The following is a 10,790-nucleotide window of genomic DNA, read 5'->3' on the forward strand; positions in this document are numbered from 1 at the left end:
TGTTCTGTTTATTTTAGGAACTGAGGTTTGAAATATTCTTTAAACATTTGGATTTTGTCTGTAAAAATATTTACTGAAAAAAATTTGTAGAACACTGGATAACAAAATGCGAAAGTCATATAGAATCACTTCTGGTGATAGCCACTATTAATATTTTTGTGTATTTTCTTTATGTATGTTGTGTTCTGTTTTTTAATTTAATAAGCATTTTACATGTTATTACAAATTTAATAATTTTCTTATGGCTTTAAATATTCCATATAATATATTTACTTAGCTATTTCCATATAGTCTACTGCTATTTTTTTTTTGCTACTATGGAATAGTACATAAAATTATTGCTATATTTTATTTTCTTAGCATTTATTATTGGAATGAATTTCTGGATCAGAGTATAAACATTTCTAAGTTTTTCAAATGGTGTCTCTAATTGATAACTCCCCAAGCTCAATGAGTTTTCCCTGTACTTACTGAGTATTAAGAAATAAGAAGAAGGGTTGTGGGAAGATGGTGGAGTAGGAAGTTCCAGGAATCAGTTCCTCTACCAGAACAACTATTAAACAGGCAGGAACTTTCTGAATCAACTATTGGAAACTTAGGAGACCAATAGCGCATTGCACAGCATCCAGGGAAGAGCAGGATGAAGAGCTGGTAAACTACAGTAAAAACCAGTAAATCCCTTTCTCTTTTTAATGGTAACCAGTGCCCATTCCCCACTCTTGGAGCAGGAAGCAGTTGGGTTTGGCCTTTGGTGTAGCTTGCTGGTGCTAAGTAAGGACTAAAAATCTACTTTCCTCAGGATCTGGGGGTGGGCACGGGCTGGTTGCTGATAATGGCTTTTGGTCACCTACTTTGGATCACTGGAAACGGAAGACATTGTTCCTTCCAGCCCTAGACAAAGGTGGCAGAGGATACTTAAAGACAGAATGCTTCCCCAGAACTGAGGTGGGCAGTTGAAGGCTGCATTTGCTGGACAGGTCGAGAAAGTGCAGCTTTGGGGAGCCATGAAAGAAGTTCCTGGTTCCCTACCTGGCCCTTTCCTCATCCCCTCTTAGGACACTTTGGAGCCAGCTGGTGCTCCCTTTTGAATTCCACTGGCCCTTTCCAGCTGGGAAAGACAGACTTGGGAAGCTCCTCTCCAGAATGCCCTACCCCTTCCTTCTTCCCTCCGCTAACACCACCCCCTTTCCAAGAATTTGCCCTCTAGTGAAAGCAGCTGACACAGTGAAAGCAGTTTAAGACAAGGAAAGCAGTGTGAGAAACAGTTGAGGTGGATGGCCTGAGGCAAAGGCTTATCAGCTTTAAGTCTGGGAAATGTAACACCCAGAACAGGGAAAAGTCCTGTCTTCTGGTAAGTAGAGGGGGTATTCAAACTCCTGTAAACAATGTAACTCCTAAGCTCCTAGCAAGCACTTACCCAGGACAAGACACGGGCCCAGAAAGAATAGGAAGGAGTCTTTTTTTTTCTTCATACACCTTGGGCAAACCCTCTTGATAGAAGTGCTGACATTTAAGAAAATCTCTGTCATATCACCAGCTGTTTACAAATTTAAGAGGCATCTCAAGGAATAAACCCCAGAGTTAATTTTATTTTAAAATAATAAAATGTACAGTGTGCAACAAAAGATTATAAGACAAAGAAACAAGAAATGATGATCCATCCAAAGGAAGAGGATAAAAACCCGAAAACATAAACAAAGACCAGACTGTATACATACTGGACAAAGACTTTTAAAAAATGAGCTTTAATAGGCTTTAATAGGCTCAAGGAGATGAAGGAAAATACAGAGAAAGAACTAAAGGATATCAGGAAAACAATAACAATATGAAAATTTCAGTAGAGAGAGAGAAAAATTTTAAAAAGAAATCAAACAGGGCTACTGGAGTTGAAAACCACAACTGAAATGAAAAACTCTTAGAAAGTTTCAGCAGCAAATTGGAACTGGCAGAAGAAAGAATCCGTGAACTCAAGAACAAAACAAAAAAATTCAGTTCCCGTGAAATGAATCAGGCAGAGGAGCAGAAAGAAAAAATAATTAATGCAAGGAGGTAGCAAAGGTGATAACCCATTTAAGAAAACAACTCACATATTTCATAAAATAATTCCTCTTTTAAAATATGGAACTATTAAACTTTACAACCAAGGAAACCCCTGATAGTGTGTCAAACATTAGGGACACCCAAATCAGTAGGCCAAGCCCTTGATCTTGAGCTTGCTCTTGTGAAGCTATGCCTAAAAGTTACTTCCAGAGAACCTCTTCTGTTGTTCAGATGTGGCCTCATGCTCTCTCTAAGCCTAACTCTGCAAGGGAAATCATTACCCTCCCCACTACGTGGGACATGACATTCACATAAGGGTGAACGTGTCCCTGGCAACATGGGAGATGACTCCCAGGGATGAGCCTGGCTCTGGCACCTGGGATCAGTAATGCCATCCTGACCAAAAGGGGGAAAAGAAGTGTAAAAAATAAGGTATCAGTGGCTGAGAGAGTTCAAATAGAGTCGAGAGGCTACTCTGGAGGTCATTCTTTTGCAAGCTTCAGGTAGACATTGCTACCTATCATAACCTGCCAAACCCCACCAGAACCATTCCAGTCAATCCTAAAGAACACCTAGGGCAATATATAAGATTCTACAATGGTTTCATGCGCTAGGGTAACTTCCAGAAACATACATCCTCCAGATGGGTCCCTGGGCCAAAGAAGTCCTGAAACCAAGAGGACCAGCCTTTCCAGAACATCAACTAGTTCTGTCCCCTACCCCATATTATCATCAGCCTTTTTCAACATGCAAAAGTTAGAATGGGCATAACCCAAATACCCCTAAAGAGAGGGGAGGAAGATCAAAGGTGATGGTGAAGTTATACCGAGAAGGTAGGTTTAACAAATGAGTATGAGTGCTGAATCATTATATTGATACTTCTTGTAGTCTCCAGTGTCTTAGAGCAGCTAGAAGTAAAAACCTAAAATTGTGGAATTGTAACCCACACCAAACTCTGAAATCTGTTCTACAACTAATTGTATATATGTTATACTTCACAAAAAAGAAAAAAAGAGTTGATTGTGATGATAAATGCACAACTATATGATAAGATTTTGAACCACTGATCATATAATTTGGATGATTACATGATATGTGAACATATAACATATATCAATAAAAAATAAATGATGAAAAAAGAAAGGATGTCTCTTAAATAGGAAGTAAAAAATAAGTTTTTGTAACATGCAGACCTGGTTTCAAATCCATGTCAAGCAGTGACAGTGTTACCCCTCTGGTTGAACTGTTAGGACTAAATAGGATAATGTTTGTAATGTATCTAACATATTGTTCAATTAATGTGCCCTGTACAATGTATTTAGATATGAAAAGGAAAGATTAAGAATGAGCTTTTCATAAGGCAAGATAAATCTCTTTCTTATGGCTACATAAACCTTCTAGTCAATTACTGATTTTTTCATTCTTTCAACAAGTATTTGAGGACCTGCTCTTATACATGAATGATACAAGTCTTGCCACCCAGGGGCTCATGATCTATTGTGGGTCATTAGTGATAGTCACCACAAGTAGGGGGTACTTGCTTCTCTGAGCCTTTGTTTCTTCATCTATAAAATGGGGATTTAATGAGAATATTTGTAAAATACTTAGCACAGTTCCTGACACACAGTCAGTGCTTAGCAGTAGCTGCTGACTCTTTTAATACTATGCAGGCATTAAAAATGATTCATACAGTTTTTAATAGCATGAGGAAAATGTCTATACTATGATATTTAATGAAAAAGGCACAGAGTTTAAAAGTTTTTGTAGAATAATCACAACTTCCTTTAAATAGCATAGAAAAAGGACTAAAAGGAAATACACATTAACAATCATTCACGTGTTTGTGAGTCTGTCTCACCAGTGCGATGGACACAGAGGAAACATTGGGGAATAAGGTCAGGCCCTCCTAGAGGAAGGTTTATACAGGGGAGACAGATGATCACAATCCAGTGTGAAATGGAGTGGAGGAAGAAGTCAAGGGTGCCGTTCAGTTTTCTGTCTTGATGAGGATACCATTCACTGAGATAGGAGATAGGATTTAGACTAGTGAAGATGATGAATTTGTTCTTGGATATGTTGAGATTGTTCAATGTGGATATATATGCTGGGAAATACATAAGTCTGAATGAGCTGGAGATACAGGTTTGGGAAGGTTTACTCTATAGTTGGGGTTTGGTGCTATGGGAATGAATAAAAGCAGCTGAGGAATATCTGTGGCGTGAAACAAGAGCCTTAGATCTTGATTGCTTTCAGATAAATTCTGAATGGTTCTCTTTCTTCATTTGCTCAATTAGAAAAAAAAAATAATTCCTGTAATGCAAATATATTTCATAAGTAGAAAGCAACTTTGTGAGTGTTGTAGTTAGAATTAGGTTTGGTCACGTGTGATAAATCCAAAATTAGATATGAGCTTATTTCTCTCTCACTTAAAAGAAGCCAAAGGTAATCTGTCCAGGGCTTGTATGATTGTTGGGTCCAGTGTTGAGTACTTCTGTTTTCATGTTCCACAGTCCTCAGCATTTGTCTTCCAGTTTATGTTCCAAGATGGGTGCCCAAACCCCAATCATTAGTTGGAAGAAGGGTTGAAGGAAAGCATGCCCTTTCAATTTTTTTTTTTATGGTATTTGTTTTTTTTTATTTTTTATTTTTTATTTTTTTTTTATTAACGGAAAGAAAAAAAAAGAAATTAACACAACATTTAGAAATCATACCGTTCTACATATGCACTCAGTAATTCTTAACATCATCACATAGATGCGTGATCATCGTTTCTTAGTACATTTGCATCGGTTTAGAGGAACTAGCAACACAACAGAAAAAGATATAAAATGTTAATATAGAGAAAAGAAATAAAAGTAGTAATAATAGTAAAAAAAAAAACAACAAACAAACAAACAAGCACACAAAAACAAAAAAAACCCTATAGCTCAGATGCAGCTTCATTCAGTGTTTTAACATGATTACTTTACAATTAGGTATTATTGTGCTGTCCATTTTTGAGTTTTTGTATCTAGTCCTGTTGCACAGTCTGTATCCCTTCAGCTTCAATTACCCATTGTCTTACCCTGTTTCTAACTCCTGCTGGACTCTGTTACCAATGACATATTTCAAGTTTAATCTCGAATGTCCGTTCACATCAGTGGGACCATACAGTATTTGTCCTTTAGTTTTTGGCTGGACTCACTCAGCATAATATTCTGTAGGTCCATCCATGTTATTACATGGTTCATAAGTTTATCTTGTCTTAAGGCTGCATAATATTCCATCGTATGTATATACCACAGTTTGTTTAGCCATTCTTCTGTTGATGGACATTTTGGCTGTTTCCATCTCTTTGCAATTGTAAATAACGCTGCTATAAACATTGGTGTGCAAATGTCCGTTTGTGTCTTTGCCCTTAAGTCCTTTGAGTAGATACCTAGCAATGGTATTGCTGGGTCGTATGGCAATTCTATATTCAGTTTTTTGAGGAACCGCCAAACTGCCTTCCACAGTGGTTGCACCATTTGACATTCCCACCAACAGTGGATAAGTGTGCCTCTTTCTCCGCATCCTCTCCAGCACTTGTCATTTTCTGCTTTGTTGATAATGGCCATTCTGGTGGGTGTGAGATGATATCTCATTGTGGTTTTGATTTGCATTTCTCTAATGGCCAGGGACATTGAGCATCTCTTCATGCGCCTCTTGGCCATCCGTATTTCCTCTTCTGGTAGGTGTCTGTTCAAGTCTTTTTCCCATTTTGTAATTGGGTTGGCTGTCTTTTTGTTGTTGAGTTGAACAATCTCTTTATAAATTCTGGATACTAGACCTTTATCTGATATATCATTTCCAAATATTGTCTCCCATTGTGTAGGCTGTCTTTCTACTTTCTTGATGAAGTTCTTTGATGCACAAAAGTGTTTAATTTTGAGGAGCTACCATTTATTTATTTATTTCTTCAGTGCTCTTGCTTTAGGTTTAAGGTCCATAAAACCGCCTCCAGTTGTAAGATTCGTAAGATATCTTCCTACATTTTCCTCTAACTGTTTTATGGTCTTAGACCTAATGTTTAGATCTTTGATCCATTTTGAGTTAATTTTTGTATAAGGTGTGAGATACGGGTCTTCTTTCATTCTTTTACTTACGGATATCCAGTTCTCTAGGCACCATTTATTAAAGAGACTGTTCTGTCCCAGGTGAGTTGGCTTGATTGCCTTATCAAAGATCAAATGTCCATAGATGAGAGGGTCTATATCTGAGCACTCTATTCGATTCCATTGGTCGATATATCTATCTTTATGCCAATACCATGCTGTTTTGACCACCGTGGCTTCATAATATGCCTTAAAGTCCGGCATCGCTAAACCTCCAGCTTTGTGTTTTTTCCTCAAGATGTTTTTAGCAATTCAGGGCAACCTGCCCTTCCAGATAAATTTGCTTATTGGGTTTTCTAATTCTGAAAAATAAGTTGTTGGGATTTTGATTGGTATTGCATTGAATCTGTAGATGAGTTTAGGTAGGATTGACATCTTAACTATATTTAGTCTTCCAATCCATGAACACAGTATGCCCTTCCATCTATTTAGGTCTTCTGTGATTTCTTTTAGCAGTTTTTTGTAGTTCTTTTTATATAGGTTTTTTGTCTCTTTGGTTAAATTTATTCCTAGGTATTTTATTCTTTTAGTTGCAATTGTAAATGGGATTCGTTTCTTGATTTCCACCTCAGCTTGTTCATTACTAGTGTATAGAAAAGCTACAGATTTTTGAATGTTGATCTTGTAGCCTGCTATTTTGCTGTACTCATTTATTAGCTCTAGTAATTTTGTTGTGGATTTTTCTGGGTTTTCTACGTATAGTATCATATCGTCTGCAATCAGTGATAGTTTTACTTCTTCCTTTCCAATTTTGATGCCTTGTATTTCTTTTTCTTGTCTAATTGCTCTGGCTAGAACCTCCAACACAATGTTGAATAATAGTGGTGATAGTGGACATCCTTGTCTTGTTCCTGATCTTAGGGGGAAAGTTTTCAATTTTTCCCCATTGAGGATGATATTAGCTGTGGGTTTTTCATATATTCCCGTTATCATTTTAAGGAAGTTCCCTTGTATTCCTATCTTTTGAAGTGTTTTCAACAGGAAAGGATGTTGAATCTTGTCAAATGCCTTCTCTGCATCAATTGAGATGATCATGTGATTTTTCTGCTTTGATTTGTTGATATGGTGTATTACATTAATTGATTTTCTTATGTTGAACCATCCTTGCATACCTGGGATGAATCCTACTTGGTCATGATGTATAATTCTTTTAATGTGTTGTTGGATACGATTTGCTAGAATTTTATTGAGGATTTTTGCATCTGTATTCATTAGAGAGATTGGTCTGTAGTTTTCTTTTTTTGTAATATCTTTGCCTGGTTTTGGTATGAGGGTGATGTTGGCTTCATAGAAGGAATTAGGTAGCTTTCCCTCCACTTTGATTATGTTGAAGAGTTTGAGGAGAGTTGGTACTAATTCTTTCTGGAATGTTTGATAGAATTCACATGTGAAGCTGTCTGGTCCTGGACTTTTCTTTTTAGGGAGCTTTTGAATGACTAATTCAATCTCTTTACTTGTGATTGGTTTGTTGAGGTCATCTATTTCTTCTTGAGTCAAAGTTGGTTGTTCATGTCTTTCCAGGAACCTGTCCATTTCATCTAAATTGTTGTATTTATTAGCGTAAAGTTGTTCATAGTATCCTGTTATTACCTCCTTTATTTCTGTGAGGTCAGTAGTTATGTCTCCTCTCTCATTTCTGATCTTATTTATTTCCATCCTCTCTCTTCTTCTTTTTGTCAATCTTGCTAAGGGCCCATCAATCTTATTGATTTTCTCATAGAACCAACTTCTGGTCTTATTGATTTTCTCTATTGTTTTCATGTTTTCAATTTTATTTATTTCTGCTCTAATCTTTGTTATTTCTTTCCTTTTGCTTGCTTTGGGATTAGTTTGCTGTTCTTTCTCCAGTTCTTCCAAGTGGACAGTTAATTCCTGCATTTTTGCCTTTTCTTCTTTTCTGATAAAGGCATTTAGGGCAATAAATTTCCCTCTTAGCACTGCCTTTGCTGCGTCCCATAAGTTTTGATATGTTGTGTCTTCATTTTCATTCGCCTCTAGGTATTTACTAATTTCTCTTGCAATTTCTTCTTTGACCCACTTGTTGTTTAAGAGTGTGTTCTTGAGCCTCCATGTATTTATGAATTTTCTGGCACTCAGCCTATTATTGATTTCCAACTTCATTCCTTTATGATCCAAGAAAGTGTTGTGTATGATTTCAATCTTTTTAAATTTGTTAAGACTTGCTTTGTGACCCAGCATATGGTCTATCTTTGAGAATGATCCATGAGCACTTGAAAAAGAGGTGTATCCTGCTGTTGTGGGATGTAATGTCCTATAAATGTCTGTTAAGTCAAGCTCATTTATAGTAATATTCAGATTCTCTATTTCTTTATTGATCCTCTGTCTAGATGTTCTGTCCATTGATGAGAGTGGTGAATTGAAGTCTCCAACTATTATGGTATATGTGTCTATTTCCCTTTTCAGTGTTTCCAGTGTATTCCTCACATATTTTGGGGCATTCTGGTTCAGTGCGTAAATATTTATGATTGTTATGTCTTCTTGCTTGATTGTTCCTTTTAATAGTATATAGTGTCCTTCTTTGTCTCTTTTAACTGTTTTACATTTGAAGTCTAATTTGTTGGATATTAGTATAGCCACTCCTGCTCTTTTCTGGTTGTTATTTGCATGAAATATCTTTTCCCAACCTTTCACTTTCAACCTATATTTATCTTTGGGTCTAAGATGTGTTTCCTGTAGACAGCATATAGAAGGATCCTGTTTTTTAATCCATTCTGCCAGTCTATGTCTTTTGATTGGGGAATTCAGTCCATTTACATTTAGAGTTACTATTGTTTGGATAATATTTTCCTCTACCATTTTGCCTTTTGTATTATATATATCATATCTGACTTTCCTTCTTTCTACACTCTTCTCCATGCCTCTCTCTTCTGTCTTTTTGTATCTGACTCTAGTGCTCCCTTTAGTATTTCTTGCAGAGCTGTTCTCTTGGTCACAAATTCTCTCAGTGACTTTTTGTCTGAGAATGTTTTAATTTCTCCCTCATTTTTGAATGACAATTTTGCTGGATATAGGAGTCTTGGCTGGCAGTTTTTCTCTTTTACTAACTTAAATATATCATCCCACTGTCTTCTAGCTTCCATGGTTTCTGCTGAGAAATCTACACATAGTCTTATTGGGTTTCCCTTGTATGTGATGGATTGCTTCTCTCTCGCTGCTTTCAAGATCCTCTCTTTCTCTTTGACCTCTGACATTCTAACTAGTAAGTGTCTTGGGGAACGCCTATTTGGGTCTAATCTCTTTGGGGTGTGCTGCACTTCTTGGATCTGTAATTTTAGGTCTTTCATAAGAGTTGGGAAATTTTCAGTGATAATTTCTTCCATTAGTTTTTCTCCTCCTTTTCCCTTCTCTTCTCCTTCTGGGACACCCACAACACGTATATTTGTGCGGTTCACATTGTCCTTGAGTTCCCTGATCTCCTGCTCAAATTTTTCCATTCTTTTCCGGATAGTTTCTGTTTCTTTTTGGAATTCAGATGTTTCATCCTCCAAATCACTAATTCTATCTTCTGTCTCTTTAAATCTGTCATTGTAGGTATCCATTGTTTTTTCCATCTCTTCTACTTTATCCTTCACTTCCATAAGCTCTGTGATTTGTTTTTTCAGTTTTTCTATTTCTTCTTTTTGATCAGCCCATGTCTTCTTCATGTCCTCCCTCAATTTATCGATTTTGTTTTTGAAGAGGTTTTCCATTTCTGTTCGTATATTCAGCATTAGTTGTTTCAGCTCCTGTATCTCATTTGAACTATTGGTTTGTTCCTTTGACTGGGCCATATTTTCAATTTTCTGAGCGTGATCCGTTATCTTCTGCTGGCGTCTGGGCATTTAGTCAGATTTCCCTGGGTGTTGGACCCCACAGGTTGAAAGATTTTTCTGTGAAATCTCTGGGTTCTGTTTTTCTTATCCTGCCCAGTAGGTGGCGCTCGTGGCACACGTTTGTCTACGGGTTCCACCAGTGAAAGTTGCTGTGGGTCCTTTAACTCTGGAAAATTCTCGCTGTAGGGGAGGTTCGGCAGCCGAAGCGTCTTGGAAGAGTGCCAGCCGGCCCGGGGGCCCGAATGCTGGGAGGGTTGCCGGCCGCCGCAGCACGGGAGAGCGTCCAGCTGAATTACCTAGTCGGCCCGGGGCGCCAAGCGTGGCGGGAGGGCGCCAGCTGTCGCAGCCCGGGAGAGTGCACTGTTCCCAGCCGGACGGGGGAGTCACGTGTTTGGAAGGGATCCCCCGGTCACTGTTCTCCGCAGTCTGGGGATTTCCGACCCAACTCTCTCAGTTGGTCCGGGGGGTCTCGCGTGGTGGGGGCGCCAGCCGCTGTGGCCTAAGGGGACCGCCTGCCCAATTCTGCCAGCTGGCCTGGGAAGGAGGAAGGGAGGGACTCCGGCCGCTTGCCGTCCCACCCAGGAAAGCCCGCGCCCCTCGGTGATCTCACCGGAACTGGTTCTCCCAGACAGTCAGCTGTTCCAGGATGGGGTACGCCATCCCTTTGATCTCCCTTGTGGCTCCGGGAGCTGCTCTGTATTGTCTCCACTCCCCCAGTAGCCGTTCTGGAGGAGGAAAGGTGAGGGTGGCAAGGCTGTCGAGGCTGGTGGCGGAGGAGCCGGTG

At 38.7% G+C, this 10,790-nt stretch overlaps 1 protein-coding gene across 2 annotated transcripts in view; it reads left to right on the forward strand.

Moving 5' to 3' along the window:
* The window catches only part of LOC143642891 (thioredoxin reductase 1, cytoplasmic), a 173,156-nt gene that overhangs the window by 48,486 nt on the left and 113,880 nt on the right, over positions 1-10,790 (forward strand). Inside the window, exon 1 of one of the 2 annotated variants that reach the window (XM_077111873.1) lies at positions 10,722-10,745. The exons of the other annotated variant lie outside the window; for it this stretch is intronic. The gene's annotated coding sequence lies outside the window, so the exon portion shown is untranslated. Of the gene's footprint in view, positions 1-10,721; positions 10,746-10,790 lie in introns of those variants that run through there. 2 annotated transcript variants of the gene reach the window in all.

The sequence above is a fragment of the Tamandua tetradactyla genome, chromosome 7, assembly GCF_023851605.1.
Source record: "Tamandua tetradactyla isolate mTamTet1 chromosome 7, mTamTet1.pri, whole genome shotgun sequence".
Taxonomy (NCBI): domain Eukaryota; kingdom Metazoa; phylum Chordata; class Mammalia; order Pilosa; family Myrmecophagidae; genus Tamandua; species Tamandua tetradactyla.